The following is a 17101-nucleotide window of genomic DNA, read 5'->3' as shown; positions in this document are numbered from 1 at the left end:
CACATATCAGAAGGTTAGTAAAAGGAAATTGCCTTTATAATTATCACTGTTGTTAAGGGGAAGGTGGGAACCTTCCCATATTAGTAAGTTTACAATCTTGTACTGACATAAAAAATTCTGAGCAAAGGAATTACCAGCCATTCAGTTAATAAAAATTGACCACTAGGAACTATCCCACTTGAAATCATTAAAAGGTGACAAGTTCTACAGAACTCTCAATAAATCACAGTTAGCACATTCAATAAATATGACTTTACCAGGGTGTTCTAACAGTTCTTTTCTGAAAAGAATTATAAGAACCCCTTTACATGCATGTTAGACACCCACAGTATAAATTTCTGTAAAAATAACAAAGATCCTTTGCAGACTGAGGACATTAAGGACATATAGAGGGGCTGGGGGTATAGCTCAATGATAGAAATCTTGCCTAGCATGTGACTCCAAAAGAGAAAAGGGGGGTAAGGATGACACCCATCTACCCATCATGGATGATGCTTCATTCATTCACATTAATTCAAATACCTTCGCCATGGCAGCACAAGCTGCCTACAGCTCTCTCATTGTCCTGGCCCATCTTACTCCTACCTGTTCATAGCACAAATAACCACAGGCCATGGAGGATCCACTGAATATTTGAAAAACTGTGTGGTAAGATGGAAAAAGATGTGTCTATAAATTCAAACAAATCTGATTTCCAACCCTGGCTCCGCCGCTTCCTAATTAGAAGTCCTCTGTAAGTCTCAGTATCTCAAGTTGCCCAACTAGAACAAAGAAACCTCAAGTGATTGTTTTATGGAAATTCTTCAAGACAGGATGGTGGGACCCTCATTCTTCTGAGTGAGGCCACATCTTAACTCAGATATTCCATAACATCAGACTGGGCATACTTCCTTGTAAAGTTGCCCTCTCACTCGGTTTCACACCACACTGCTAGTGCAGTCATTAATGAGACATCTCCTGAAGTACATGTATTAGAACCCCAGAAACAAAGACCTGGAGAATTCTGAGACCGAGACATAAAGGAACCTCTAGTTACAACCTGCTGCAACTACCTGAGCTCATCATTTTACTTCTCAGTACAAGGTGGTTAACTCTTAAGGATTTAGGGGGTACAGTGCTAGGGGGGTGTTGAACCTAGGGACACTAACACTGAGCTATATCCCAAGCCTTTATTTATTTTTGTTTGTTTGTTTGTTTGTTTATTCTGAAACGGTGTCTCACCAAGTTACCCAGTCTGGCCTCAAACTTGCTCTCCTCCTGCCTCAGTTTCTCAAATTACCAGGATTATAGTTGTGTGTGACTGTGCCTCATTAATATTTTTTTTTTTGAGAAAGACTCTCACTAAGTTGCCCAGGCTGGGCCAACTAATTGTTAACGATTGGTTGGCATAAGGGCACATGATTTTAAACTACGATATAAACTTATTATTTCAGGTCAGACATTTCAAGGGGAACATTTCATCACTTATTGGTAACTATGCACAGGTCCCTCATGACTCTGGCTGGAACCAACACTGCTTCCTTACTTAATTGTTCTGACTCACTCATTCTACTTCCGTAAGTATGGCTTTCAAATCTAATGTTGGAAATTTCAGCAATCAAACTGAAAAAATTTTAACGCAATTCAATTTCCAATTTTCCAGTATATTTTTACCCACACTGTCGTAGCTACCCTAGAGCAGGCAACAGCTACTGGCAACTTCTAGAAAGGGTCAGTTGTTAAGCATTTTAGGCCTTGCTGGCCACATATTCACTGTTGGAATTACTAAACTTTGTCCCTGCAGCACAAAAGTGAGAATGGCTATTGTTTCAATAAAACTTCATTTATAAAAACAGGCATTAGATATGGATTAGGGCTAAATTTGGTCCCACTGGAGTACAAAGACTAAATAGCAATAATCTAGAAAGGGGATCCTCAACATTGACTACATTATTACAATCAGTTTAAACTTGCACGCGAGTGCATGCACATACACATGCCAAGGCCTATGTCCTACCTTGAATAAATCAGAAACTCAAAGTGAGGCACAGATATCTGTATTGTTTTTTATTTTTAAAAAAAGACTTCTCCAGGTGATTTTTTTAAAGTTTTAATTGAAGATGGACACAATGCCTTTATTTTGCTGATCTGTTTTTAATATGGTGATGAGAATCAAACCCAGTGCCTCACACATGCTAGGCGAGCACTCTACCGCTGAGCCACAACCCCAGATCTTAATATGCAACCAGGGTTGAGATGGCCACATTAGAAGATGGTAAAAAAATTATAACTGTCAGTATTTCATAATCAAAAGATGACATTAGTAACTGTGACCCTTTTTTTCTATCCTCAGGAAAAAAAACTCAGGTGAAGAGCACCCCAAGAAATTCAAGCTGCTACTTAAAGAATTTCATGATCAAGAATTATTTAAGAAAATTAAAGAAGACACACAATTAATTTCTCTAAAACACTATTTCAACTGAGGAACATATTAGGGAATTGTCATGCTAGGAAAAGAAATGAGATGATATTGCTTTATCTCAAACCTTTACAATTTCTCTGACAATTTTATCCAAATTCAACAGTGCCTTAGAAAGTCACTCAAAATATAACATTTAAAATTACTCCATATCATAAAGTATCCTGAGTAAAAAGCAGCATTGGAAGCATGCCTTTTTTGTTTTTCTATATACTCCATTTTGTGCAAAAATTATTTCTACACAAGTTCCAGGGTGTTCTCGCTTTACTCTCCGAATTTTTCCTATAGGAAGTAAGTTGTTACTGTAGTAATATTTTCCAACCCCGGTATTATTTGCCACTTGCTTATTTTAGAGTTTTCTTTGGTTTTTCTGCCCCCCACCCACTTTTTTTTTTTTTTTTTTTTTTTTTTTACATAGCAACCACACAAATCTGTTACAAGCTGCTCACAGCACTAGGATTCTAGGCAACACCCAGGGATGAATATATCATCAAACTATAGAAACATTTAGCTGAATTCTATAGTTTCAAATGTCTCTAAAGTGCTATTTGTGCTCTATGTATCCCAGATCTGTCAATTCTTATGTCTAATACATCTCTCTTTATCCTCATTCAAGCAGACTAGTGAAGGCTACAGCAGTGGAAAGTGGCTTGTAACTTTGCTCATTATTACTATATTTGGAATCTGAAGACATTAATTCCCTGCATGTATAGCTAAGCAACTGATTATTTAGCACTTCTGTATTTTTATGTCCTGACACTAGTTGTGAATAAATGGTGTAATCCTTTCTTGGATTTTGAGAATGTTCTAGTCTTTAGATTAAGAATTCAGTGGCTCCTACCACAGCTATTTGAATCAATGGACTCTTGGTAGATGGCTGTGCTTTATCAACATTTTATCTAGAAACAAAGTGGAAAATAAGACAACGGATCTACCTCTTTGCAAAAAGGTTTTCCTGGGTGTTGACTAATTCACAAGCGAGTAACAGATTACTACCTGCCCAAAGAAAACTGATCACAGTTAGGGGATTTAGACACAGAAAGGGTCTGTAAAAGAACAATCACAGCCCATTCTCCTAAATTCCTTCAGTAATCAATGAGGCTTATCAGAAATGATAATTATACACATCATGTGCATGCACAAAATATATGAACACACGTAGATATACATATATACATTATTTTAAAATATATACATAATCATATAGAGCTAAGTATTAAGAACAATAAATTAACTATAAATTAAGATTATATGTTCAAGGGGAATAAAAGGTTCAGATTCTGTAGAACATGGAATATTTTTCCAAGAAGTATCCACCAGCAGGTTAGCCCATCATGATCTCTTAGGTATATGATGGGGTTTTCTTACTCTGAGCAGTAGGGTTTGCAAAGACTCACCTCATAGCGGACTCACTTTCCTTGATGACAAGGCTCTGCAATTTGGCCCAGAAGGGCTTATGGCCCACCGCAAGGTGGCACCCCAGAGAAGGAAGAGCCTAAGGCTGGAGAGTTCCCAGGGAAAATATTCCTTGGCTATCTGAGGGAAGTAGTATGCACCCATGAAATATATACAAATACACACAGGAGCTTGGGTATAGCTCAGTGATAAAGCATGTGCTTAGCATGCTTGAGCCCTGGGATCTATCCCCAGCATCCAAAAAAAAGAAAAAAATTTGTTGATGAAATACTGCATTTGTACAGTAATGTCAGTATCTGTTAAGAAAAGGTTGGATGAAAGACTTAAAAATAGGTCCACAAAGTGGCAAAGGTCGTTTAACCTATGGTTAAATATATAATTTGGCAAAAGCAAAATAAAGATCTAAGCTAGGAATAAAGGTACATGCCTGTAATCCCAGGGACTAAGGAGGCTGAGGCAGGAGGATTCCAAGTTCAATGCCAGCCTCAGCACCTTAGCAAGACTCATCTAAAAATTAGAAAAAAAATATATATAAAAGGGCTGGAGGGGCTGGGGGCATAGCTCAGTTGGTAGAGTGCCTGCCTCCCAAGCACAAGGCCCTGGGTTCAATCCCCAGCACCCCAAAAAAAACAAAGGGCTGGGGAGATAGTTCAATAGTAGAGTGCCCCCAGTTCAATCCTCAATACCAAAAAAAGAGAGACCTATTAAATGTTAGGTGGGTGCTTTTTTTCTCTTTCAAGGGAAAAAAAAAAAAAAAATCAAGATTCATCATTCACTTTTCTCAACTACAAACACATACAAAAAGCTATCTATCCTTTATTAATGATACTGGGGGTGCTTTGCTATTATATCATGAAAGCAGCCATGAACAATTAAGAAAATGAATGGACATGACTGTTGTACAATAAAATATGATTTAGAAACACAGGCACAGATTTGGCCCCGTAAGCTACAGTTTTCCCTAAAACCTGACAAACACCTTACACTGGCTGAACATCTGAAACTTTGTAGAGAATTTTCAAATATCACCTTCATTCAGTAACCATAATGGTCCTTCCAGGAATTTGGATGCCTGACACAAAATCTACACAAAAGACAAGTCAAGAACAAGATTATTATCAAAGAACACTGAAAGGGGGCAAAAATGATTCTTCAGTTCAAGAATTATCACTTTGTTTCAAAGACTCCAAAATGTATGTTGCTATTTAGGATACTGTTTGAGTTTGGCCCTGTAAAATGGAAGTATTCAAGTAAGTCAAACAAAATATCATAGACCAAGATTTTGTAATCTAGATTAAATCTTCTAGATAACTCTTAGAATTTAAAAAAAAAAATTCACTTCTAAATTATTACTGCCCTAACTATATCTATTTTTTTAATTTTTTGACACTGGAAATTAAACCCAGGGACATTTAACCAGTGAGCAACATCCCTGGTCCCTATTGTTTTTTGAGACAGGGTTCTGATAAACTGCTGAGGTTGGCCTGGAACTTGGCGATCCTCCTGCCTCAGCCTTCTGAGCCACTGGGATTCCAATCGCGCCACTGTGCCCAGCCCTATTTTAAAATACTACTTTTCCTTGAAGTATTATTGATTTATTCATTAGTCACATTAAAAGGTCAACAATAATTGAAAAGCAAACTTTGGTAGATAGTATACCAGCATGCACAGGCCCTACGTTCAAACTCAGCACCAAAAGCAAAAGGAACTTTTCTTTTTAAAACATCGTTTCTGGGCTGGGGAGATGGCTCAGCTGGTAGAGTGCTTGCCTCGCAAGCACAAGGCCCTGAGTTCGATCCCCAGTACCACAAAAATAAAAATAAATAAATAAAACATCCTTTCCTAAGGACCATCTATCTCAGTGCTGTTCAAACTGTAATGTACATATGGCTCTTCTGGGCATGTTGCTACAATATAGAACGTGACTCAGCAGCTCTGATATGGACCCTAAAATGCTGCATTGCTTAAGAAGCTCCCAGATGATTTAGATGCTGATAGTCCCTAGACCACTCTTCCAGTAGCAAAGAATTTGTAATAATCATCTGAGATATAGTTTTGAATGTTGTGTGTCCCTCCAAAATTAGTGCTGAAACAATCTCCAATACAAGTATTAAGAGGTGAAATCTTTCGAGGTGATCAGGCCATAAGGGGACAAGGCATCATGTATGGAGCAAAGAGCAAGCCCTCACCAGACAAAAAATCTGCTGGCACCTTGAACTTGGACTTCTCAGGCAAAAAGAAATGTAAGCAATAAATTTCTGTTATTTATAAATTATCCAATCTAAGTATTTTCGGATGTGGGGCCAAGAAGTTTAAATTAGCTCCCCAGTAATTCCTATGCACTTTTAAAAAAGGATTTGGGCAAGGTACGTACCTCAGAGATAGAGCACTTACCTACAACGTGTGAGGTCCTGGGTACAACCCTCAACAGTACAAAATAAAATAAAAATGTAAAAGAAAAAGAATTTGGAGTATAACCCATGAATTTAGCCTCTCTTTTCTTTAATGACTAGAAAATCCACAGCATCATGACTTTTGAGTTAAAAACCAAGATAGTCAAGTGCCACCCAAATAGCACATTTGATAGCATGGACCAAAATTATACCTTTTGGGGGAAATAGCATTTTTGGCAGCACCACATGTCATGCAATGCAATTTATGCTTTCCATACACTGTTTCTTTTAATCCTTCCATTTCAAAAGTGGCATCTGAACAAAGAGCCTCTGCCCAAGGTCAGACTGGAGGTTCAAAACCAACTAGTCTTAGCTGGAATCTCTACACCAGCCTGTAATCCCAGCATCTCCTGTAATACCAGAGACTCCGGAGGCTGAAGCAGGAGAATTCCAAGTTCGAGGCCAACCTCAGCAATTATAGTGAGATCCTGTCTCAAAAAATAAAAAGGACTGGAGATGTAGCTTAGCTGTAAAATGCCCTTGAGTTCAATTCCAATACAAAAGGGGAGAAAGAGAGAGCATGTGTGCAAGCAGCCTGAGCCAGACATGGTGGTGCACACCTATAGCCCCGACTATGAGGCTGAGGTAGGCAAGTTCAAGGTCAGTCTAGGCAATATAAGGAAACCCTGTCTGGAAAAAAAAAAGTAAGACCGACTCTTAATAGCTGCTACTTTTTTTATATTTTTATGTTCTACCTCTGATCATCTCATCCCACTCCAGGTAGTAAGTGGGATTACTATTCCCCACTATTCTTCCTTCCCTACAATAGGATTTGACATCCCTGTCCATTGTCAGAGTGAAGTAGATATTCCCAATCTGCTCACTTTTGGGTATGACCCATGACACACTTTTTCAGCATTTCTTTTAGTAATAAAAAACTTAGAAACAAGCTATAGCCTATTAAACATAATAATTACAATGACACATAATAACATGAAGAAATATATATATAAAATGAAAAAGTGTAATATGACTGATGATAGCTATGAAAACTGCAGCATGCAGCATATATATACACACAGAAAAAAGATAACTGAAAGGAAATTTACAACAATGTATGATCAAGACTTTTTTGGAATTACTAGTATTAACTTTTGTCCTCCAAGGATGTGTTAGTGGTATCACAGTGCTTTCTTCAATAATATACACGTTCATCTTCAACTTTCAAAATTCAAGGGCAAGATTTCTTAAAATATAGTTTTGGGGAGTATAAAACACAGCTATGTCTTTTCAAACACGAAAAAGCCACACCTCAGAATTTTGCTCTTTATTCTGCAATAAAACCCCAGGGTCATTAGTTATTAGCAACACAACCTTGTATAAGTTAACCACTCTGTGTATTTCCTCATCCATAAAAGGATTTAATATCTACTTCTTGGGCTATTTAGCACATTAAATAAGGTAATACATATAAAGCATCCAACTCTCATAAGCATTCAATAAAAGTACCTTTCTTTCATTATAGCTAATATCACAGAAAATGGATATAATTATATCTCTTATAGAAAAGACTACCTCAATGAGGCATTAACTAGAGATAATATTCAAGGCAATTTAAGACCCTCAGCAGTCCATGGAATCAGCTAGAAGGAGTTCCTACTTCTTAGAACCACTTCTAAGGACCCTCAGGATTACACTGGGCCTATCCAGATAATCTACTTTAAAATCACCTGAGTAACAAACTGTATTCCATCAACAAACTTAAATTCCCCTTCGCTATGTATATATTCACAGGTTCCAGGGATCAGGACATGGACATCCTTGAAGGGCCATTATTTATATACCATACTGTGGTACTTGATAGAAAATAATTCAATACTTAATAATTCAAACTGCTGACATGCTAGATTCCCCCAACAAAGTCATCCATTGTGAATGTCTATTTTCTGATCTTGGATCCTCCCCATGGCTGATCAACACTCAGTCATTTAAAGAAAAGTGCTTAACTACAGGAAGTATATTTAAATAAATGACTATTCCCCATCATTTATTCAGCACTAACTGAAGGCCAAGTTCCACAGGGGTAAATCTGACGGTCTCAGGCCACCAGGCACTCACTAGAGTCTGGGATGAAGTAGAATCCCAATGGCATTGAAATCAGGGCTACTAGAGGGAGCTTTAAAGTTCTATGGATCTATAACTAAAATTGCTGGAAGGGTTCCCTAAAGAGGGTGTTTGAGTCAATTGTTTATGGAAGAGAAGGCAAGTAAGGGACTGAAAAGACAAGGCTCAGCATGGTTCAAAGGTGTGGGCAAGCCATCCATCATAGCAGTGAGCATAGGCACAGAGAGGCAGAATGGGGAGGGAGGAATCTGTGCATTGAATTCTTCTGGAGAATAATGTCATTTCTCCAGAGCAGAGGGCTGGGGTTGTGGCTCAGTGGTAGAGCACTTGCCTAGCATGCGTGAGGCACTGAGTTCAATCCCCAGGAGCACATAAAAAATAAACAAACAAACAAAATAAAGATATTATGTCCATGAACAACTATAAAAATATTTTTTAAAAAATAGAGTGGGGGTAGAGGTGGAAGACAAGAGGGAAGCATGGAATGAGAAAGGAGCAAGGCAAGATAGGACGCAGGGAACTTCTCTGAGCACAAGTCACTGTGTGTGTACATTACCACATAAGGAATGAAGAAGTTGAAAAAACTGATTGCTCACCAGTTTCTCTTTCCAATAGTAAGTATCAAGAAAAAGCTGTATATAGGGTGAAGTATAAATTCTATGAGCTTCTACACATTTGTAGATCAAGGAAAGAACCAGCAGAAAAGGAAACAATGACACAGTATGACAGAATATGTCCTGACAGAGGCAAAAATGGGTCATAATGAAGAACAGGGCCCAGAGGCTAGGGATGTAGCTCAGAGGAAGAGTGTCTGCCTGGCATGCATGAAGTCCTGGGATTGAACCCGAGCACCACAAATAAATAAAGATATACAATAGTGCTTCCTGCTTTGTATAGATACCTGTGAGTAAAGAAGCAAAAAAATATTTTTAATTAAAAAAAGAACACAGTTGGGGGTATCAGTCATGGGTGAGAACTGGAGGACCCCATTCTCTGAACTAGGGAGAGGTGCCAGAAACAGAATAGGTAAGTAGGAGGGAAGTGGAGAACCCCACTTTTTGAAAACCAAAGAGATTTCCTTCATTTCTTCTGGTCTGATCAAAACCACAGAAGTAATTGTACAAATCAGGTTTTAAACCAAGAGTAAAAATCTTAATTACGGTTTTACCTTGAAGCAGCTGTTACCTTCAGCAAGTCAGTTAAACTTCCTAAGCTGCATCTTTAAAATAGGGAGATTTGATAAGATGATCCAGCTGTCTTTTTCAGCACTACATTTCAATGGCTTCAAGGAGACAGTTCAGACCTTGAACAGTGTCAGATTACCTACCAGAAAAACATGAACCAAAAAAAAAAGTGAGGCATGAACAAAAGTAAAGGTGTATATAATTTAAATACCCTTGAGCCATTTTCACATCTTGCTTTTGACAGTGACAGCCACAACAAACAGATGGCTACTGCTGACAAGGGTTGCATCATTAGTCCTAATGATAATTGATGTTTTTATAACTCTTTACTATTTAGAGCAGAGACTTCACACATGAAGTAGTTTTATTTAATCCCCACAACAGCCCTATGAGACAGGTAAGGTACTATTCAATCATTTTCTAGTTGAGGAACTGAGGCTTATAAAGGTTGGAGGCCCAAGGCCCTAAATGACAAACCTGGGACTTAAATCTGGGAACCCAGGATTAAATATTACTATTTTGTTGTTGTTGTTTTCATGCTGTTTCTTAGACACTGACACATAGCTTCAATTTCCCTATAAGGCATCACAAACAAAACATTTGAAAGACTCAAAAGAAACTTGCATAGTTTTATTCTTTTAATTGATGCTGGCAATACAGTTTATTGAAAGCCAAATACAACCTTAATTTCCAAGTGATGAATGATTCATTGGAATCCAAAGTGCAGAGACAGAAAGGATTAGGATTCAGCTACGGTCATGTGCCACATAAGGATGTTTCTGTCAATAATGGGAGCTGAAAAAATTCCAGCCAGTTTTAAGCATAGCACAATGCATTACTCACATGTTTGTGGTGATGCTGGCATATACAAACCACAGCACTTCCAGTCAAATAAAAGTCCAGCACGTACAATCATGCACAGTACATAATACTTGGCTATACCATCTAGGTGTATGTAAGTACACTCTATGACATTTACAGTGACCAAAAAAATACCTAATGATGCATTTCTCAGAACTTATCCACTTTATTAGGGGACACATGCCTGCATACTGGTGTCCTCATTCTCAGCATGAGGAAACAGAGGCCCCTTGCAGAAAAGATGGCTTATGGGAAGTAGAGCCAACATGAGAACTCAGGGCCTCCACCAGCCCTAGGGCTCTTGGCCCAGCCAAGTCTTACACAGCTTCAAACAGAAGTTAACAAGAGACTTGCTCCTTAACAATGAAATGGTTCAACTTTAAGTAATTTGAGGGGCTCGTTCTCTTGTTTTTACATGTGTGAACCATATGGACACTGCCTATTAGTGGTACTAGAATTCTCTGGAGCAAATTCTCCACCCAAATGGGAGGACTTGTAACGACAGTCATGCATCATTTTACTACCAAAAAAAGAAGTAAATGTGCCCAATAAGGAATCTATTTGAGAGCTTTAAACCAACTGAAACTGCCTCCATTACCATCTTCTACCTACAAAGTATTTTCTAGACAAATTTAAATTGAAAAATGGAAAAAAGTACAATGAAAATATTTTGAAGAGAACCATATTGTCTAAGTATTCCCATTTTCCTCCTTTGGAAATATTGTAATGAGTCAGCAGGTGCTTACCACCAAAACTACTTTTTATCTCAAAGCTGAAAAATGTGTAATGCTTAAACAGAAGACTCCATGAGAATAGATGAGGACATACAAATGATGTATATTAGGAAACTGTAAATTCCATCTGACTTGGTTTATGAAGAAAAACAGTCTGTTATGGCTTCCATTAGACTATAAGGGACTCAAAGACAGGAATGCCTGAAGAAAGGAGCCATATTGAGGTAAACTGACATTCTGATTTTCTTCCCTCTGGGCATCTGGAAACTCTGGGCTCACACTGTTGAGTCTTGCCAAGGGAAAGAATTTTTAGTGAGAAAGAGAGAGCTAGCAAAGCTTTATGGTGAACACACAAAGGCTAAGGTGACAGATGGGAAATCCTCCATTTGCTCAGTTCTGGACCTGGGAGAAGGCTGAAATACTAAGCTGAGGGTTTCTACAAAGCACAGTAGAGTCTCCTCCAGATCTACATTGTTTCAGAAATAACGTTTTACTACAGTGGAAGTATCCATGACCAACTGCAAAAGGGGGCAGCGGGCTAAACTCAAGACCTCCAAAGGAGGTCAACCACAGTTACAGTGAGTCTTCCTAAAAACCACAAACTGGCCTTGACTTAGCTTAATTCTCATCCGAGTGAAGGTGGTCAGTTCCTCAACATATTTATTTACCTTACAGAGGAAAGGAAGCAATCTTCTGTAAAAGAAGATATAATCTAGAGCTAGTAACATTCTTTTAGACATGATGTTCAATACAAATTAACAGAACTGCAAGAAAATGTAACCAATATTCAAGAGAGAAAATGACTTCAGATGAAGACTCAGATGACCCAGACGTTGGATTTAGTAGACAAGATCTTTGTATCTATTTATTTTTTGTACTGGGGATTGAACCCAGGGGCACTTTACCATTGAGCTACATCCCTAACACTTTCACTTTTTTTAAATTTTGAGACAGGGTCTCAACTAAGTTGCTGAGGCTGGTCTGCACTTGGAATCCTCAACTGGGATTATAGGTGTGCATACCCCACACCCATTTAAACAAGACCTTTTAAATAACCATGATTAATAAAAGAACTAAGAAAAAAAACAGGAAATAGAGGAAAAGTTGGGAAATTTCAATAGACAACTAGAATCCATTTGAAAAGGCAATCCAAAGAACTATACTAGAAAAATAAATTAACCAAAATTAAGAAAAATATAGGACCTGGGGATGTGGCTTAAGTGGTAGAGCACTTTCCTGGCATCCTTGAGGCCCTGGGTTCAATCCCCAGTACCAAAAAACAAAAAAGCTAAATACTGCGATGGAAATTACCTCCTGGTTTCCACCTGGCCATCAATACTATTTCATTAACATAATAATACAACTCTACATTTTACACAAGCAGGTTTTGTTAATCCCAGTGATAGTTTTATGGTAGGATTTCACTGAAATTGAAGTGAGGGGACAAACCCACAGTATTAATACTGGAGTGTGTCAGAAGATGGGACTGCAGAGATCAGCATTCCAACCCTCATGTTAAGATGATAACAATGAGGCTCAGAGCAATAAAAATGTACCCAGTTACCACAGCAGCTTAGAAGATGACAACAGCCGCCCCCTGACTTTTTTTTTTTTTTTTTTTTTTTTGCAGTACTGGGGATCGAACTCAGGGCCTTGTGCTTGCAAGGTAAGCACTCTACCAGCTGAGCTATATCCCCAGCCCCGCCCCCTGACTTCTAATCCAGCCTTCTGAGTTCAACGCTGGGCCAGTACAAGGACATATCAAGTCTAAGGTCAAAGCTCTTGATGAAATATTTAGTTTTTTTAAGTAATTTTTTTTCCGCTGAGAGTGATGCAAAATACAGCATACTAGGTATTCATTCTTACCAAAACTGCTATCACTAAAAAGAGCACCCCACACACATACCCAGTGACTACACCTGATGTTCACAGGCACAGCAGGAACATGGTCAAAGGAAAGGTGTGGCCAGACTGTCATTTGAACCCCAATAGTCAGTCAGGTATTTGTGTGTCCCAGAACTCCCCATCATAACATAAGAACATGTAATGTCATCAACATGAGCAATGGAGACTATAGGAAAAGAACCCACATTGCTACCTCTGGGGGTAAGGAAAGGACAACTGCTGGTACTGTCTGTGGACTCTTTGTCACTAAGATACAAGGTGTTACCACAGTACACATGACATTTGACTCTGCACAGCTGTTCCAAGAAAAAACATCATCCTGCATTAATCTGAAGAATTGGGACTAACTGAAACTGCCATACCTTTCTCTTGAGGAAGTTAATGATTAAGACTCCATTGTCCTCCTCCACTATATTTTCCTCATGGAATACCTGCCAGGTTTTGCTTTTCTTTTTATTATCAAAGCACAGTCCAAGACCCTCCTGCACACACAGCTGGGCTGTTGGATAAGCAAAGTAGTTTCTGTAGCCAGGAATGCAGACCTCGGCCTCTGTGCCCAAGCCTGCATACATAAGTTAAACTTATTGAAAATGTCACAACAACAAAAAAAAAAAATTCTAGCCAGGTGTGGTGGCACATACCAGTAATCCCAGTCACTTGGGAGGCTGAGGTAGAAGGATCACAAATTCAAGGCCAGCCTCAGCACCTTAGCAAGACTCATCTCAAAATGAAAGATAAAAAATAAAAAGGAACTGGGAATGTAACTCAATGGTAGAGTGCCCCCTGGGTTCAATCCCTAGTATAGTATTGCAAAAAAAAAAAAAAATTGCTAACATCATTAATGAGGAACAAGACTAGAATATTTACAAATCATTTTAAATATTTTCCAATGTAGAAATTAGTATTCAAAGGATACAAGAGTGACTGATTACCAACTAGTCCATCTTAAATGTGTATGGTTTAAAATCTCCTTGTAAAAGCCAAGCGTATATCCATTAACACCATTCACTGTAGCACCTAAGTAAGGTTCCTTCTACCACCTTGAACTCATTAGCCATTTACCAACCCTCAATGTAAATATACTCAACTAATAATCTACAATAGAATTCAGTTACTCTCCTAGAAGGAAATTCCAACATCAGTTCCACATTTATTTATGATTTGCATATAGCTTGTTAGTTTACTCCATACAAGCAGATGTGTGAATTGTCTACTTACCTATATAGATATATGTATGGTATTAGTACATATAGACATACTCATTTATGCATATATGCATACATACTATGTTTTTAAACATCCATAAGTATACTTAGGAAGACTTCCTATTGTGCAACACACTGAGAATAAACAGCTCTAAGAAAAACAAAGCATGAGTACCAGAATATGCTAGCTCAGTTAGTATCCTATACTCTTAAAATACCTTTATTTGATCATTTATTAAAGTCACATAGAAACATTGATTTGCTAACAATTTGTTGTGGTCTTACAAAAATACCGAAATATGGCCAACTGAGTTTATGTTGCCATTTTAAGTAAAACAAATATTATACAGGAACCCCATAAGTAACTGATCTATAAATGGGTATGGTGAGATAACAAAATCTTTTGTTCTCTGAAAAATGAAACACATGCCATAAGAAAAAAATTTTTGAGAACATATTTTTTAACATAAGTTAAAATTCTATTTTCATCCTCAAAGAGTGCAGCTTGTTATTTTGGTAGAGGATTACTCAGGCTGTGGATTTTTCATGCCTCCAGCTGTGCCAATGGCCAATCTAAGAGTGGCAGAGATAGTGAGAGATAACCGTGCAGTCATGAGGGATCTTCCAGACCCTTAAGTGCCTCTCAGTCCTTTCTGCCTTTTGGTCACGTCATGATTCTACATCTTTAGGATTAATAGAAACGGACACTAATGAGGTAAAATTTGAATCTTTTTTCTTTTCCTGTGCTAGGGATGGAATCCAGGGCCTCACATATGCTAAGCAAGGACTCTGAACTAGCTACACCCCAGCCCTCTTTGCTTTCTTTTTAACTACTTCTAACTAAAATGTGTTCTAAAGCCTAGTCCTGGGCAAAATTATCCAAAGAGATTATGATATCTCTGGAAAACCAGGGTGGTGTCATGTATGTTTTAGCAGATTTCAATTAAATTCCTAGATGTATATAACTAATGTACTCTAGTCCTCAAAAGGATCTCTGAAATCAGAAACATTTAAATTCATGTTTCCACCTGGAATGGTTTTTAACACTCAGGAAGCATGCAGATATTTAAGACTGGGTAAACTACTGACTACTGTTTCTCAGTTGGTCAATAACTTAATTTTCATATGTAGCAAGGGGGGACAAAGATGAATAGCCCCCATCAATCACATCACTTTTCATATCCTGACACTGTCCCAGAAAATGCCCTTAAAATCAAATGAGGTGAATCAATGGCAAATGCTTAAGGGTGCTCCACAATTAGGTCTCTTACACCAGAGCTAGCCACAGAAGCCTCCATAATGAAGAGGCAAGAAAAGTGTTTCTCCTTGCTCCAGTACTGAAGAGCTTCTTCCTCATCTCACAACATCAATGGTTTCCACTTGGCTTACCCAGAACATCAAGGCCAAAAGGAGATTGGAGATGCCTTAAATTTGTTTTGGATAAGAGGATCAGGGTTGAGGATTGGAGGGGAGGGCCAACAGAGAATGCAGGACTCATCTAAGGTAGAATTAGATGCATGAGTCAGGTCAGAACTGCGCACCCTGCTGGTTACTTAGAATCATCCTCCTAGTGAAACATTTCTGCTACCAGATGGCCTGAAGAAACTACTGCAATTCTTCTCTCAGCCCAAGTTTCTTGCAAAGTGACTGTAGCTCCTCCCCATTAAGAGATGGGATCTATTTCCCCATTTCCTCAATCAGGGCAGGCTTTGTGACTTGCTTTGGCTAACAGAATTCAGAGGAATTCTGTTGCAAATCTAAGCCTCCTGGACAAAACTCCTTGTATGCCTCTGCTCTTGTTCTTAGAGCCCTGCCAGTCAAAGTGTGAACAAGCTGGAGACCAAAAAGAACATAACAGAACTGAGGCCATCCTAGAAGAGCCAGTCCCCAACCCACCCAGCAGATTATAGACAGATGAGTGAACTTGGTCCACATCAGAAAACCTACCCAATCCAAAGAACCACCCAACTGAGTCTTGCCAACCCAAAAATAAAGAGCTAAGTAACTTGGTGGTTTAAAATTCCTAACTAAACTGATATGTTGGTAAGCAGCAAGATCTAACTGATATAGTTGAGAATGGACTCATCATTCCAGGAACATTTACTAAATACCTTATAAATTTCATGTATTGCCAGTAGTTAATAGGGATACAAAGATTAACACACAATAATGCCTGCAATTATAGTTACTTCCCTTTAACCACACTAAAAGAGATGAGTAACAAGGTCTACTCAGACTAATAGAGGCCACATCTGAGCTGGTTCTTAAAGGAAAAACAGTAATTTGCCAGGTAGACAGGCCAGCATGTCAGAAGTAGAAGAAACAGCATGTGCAAAAGCATAGACGCAGGAAAGAACTCAAGGAATGTTCTAGGAATGGAAAATAGTTTAGGACAGATGGAGTGTAGGGCGGAGATGGCAGATGAAGGAGCAGGAAAAACAGATGGGAGGCAAATAACGAAGGGTCTCATATTGTAAATCATGCTATGGGATTTGAATGCCTCTTGTAGGCAGTGGAGAGTCACAAATCATCTTTAAGGAGGAAATGGCATGATTAAATCTGTTTTAAGGAAAGAAAGCTGATGACAAGTGGAAGATGGATTTGAGGCAAGAGTACAAACCAGGGAGACCAGTTGGGAGGCTATTACTACATCCTAAAGGAGGATTAAAGAACCTGAACCACATGACAGTGAATAAGGGGGAAGAGATGTCTTTGAAAGATGTTTCAGAGACAGAGGAGAAAAAGGCTCAGAAGCCTTGACGACCAACTAAATATGGGCTGTGAGGGTGATGAAAGTTGTGTGGGAAGATTGGGGCCAGTG

At 38.5% G+C, this 17101-nt stretch overlaps 1 long non-coding RNA gene across 4 annotated transcripts in view; it reads right to left on the bottom strand.

Moving 5' to 3' along the window:
• The window catches only part of LOC306651005, a 99383-nt gene that overhangs the window by 76102 nt on the left and 6180 nt on the right, over window positions 1-17101 (bottom strand). Inside the window, exon 1 of one of the 4 annotated variants that reach the window (XR_013761080.1) lies at window positions 9560-11169. The exons of the other annotated variants lie outside the window; for them this stretch is intronic. This is a non-coding gene — a long non-coding RNA (uncharacterized lncRNA). Of the gene's footprint in view, window positions 1-9559; window positions 11170-17101 lie in introns of those variants that run through there. 4 annotated transcript variants of the gene reach the window in all.

This window comes from Sciurus vulgaris, assembly GCF_902686455.1.
Source record: "Sciurus vulgaris genome assembly, chromosome: X".
Classification (NCBI taxonomy): domain Eukaryota; kingdom Metazoa; phylum Chordata; class Mammalia; order Rodentia; family Sciuridae; genus Sciurus; species Sciurus vulgaris.
This window is presented reverse-complemented; position numbering and strand designations above follow the sequence as displayed.